We start from the raw sequence: 377 nt of genomic DNA on the forward strand, positions 1-377 counted from the left end.
GAGAGGGGCCAGACCCGGCCAGGGTGCGGGGCCAGGCTCTATCCTGCCGCCGCAGCCCCGAGCCATGCGCTGCCCGGCCCTGACCCCTCCTTCTCCGGCAGAGTTCAAGGCCGCCTTTGACATGTTTGACGCGGATGGCGGTGGGGACATCAGCACCAAGGAGCTGGGGACGGTGATGAGGATGCTGGGGCAGAACCCCACCAAGGAGGAGCTGGACGCCATCATAGAGGAGGTGGATGAGGACGGTGAGCAGCCCTCGGTGGCGGGTGGCGGGCAGCGGGCACGGGGTGGGCAGCCTGACCCGCGCTCTGCTTCCTCCCCGCAGGCAGCGGCACCATCGACTTCGAGGAGGTCCTGGTGATGATGGTGCGCCAGAC

The sequence above is a fragment of the Egretta garzetta genome, unplaced genomic scaffold (assembly GCF_000687185.1).
Source record: "Egretta garzetta isolate BGI_Z169 unplaced genomic scaffold, ASM68718v1 scaffold356, whole genome shotgun sequence".
In the NCBI taxonomy this organism is placed as follows: domain Eukaryota; kingdom Metazoa; phylum Chordata; class Aves; order Pelecaniformes; family Ardeidae; genus Egretta; species Egretta garzetta.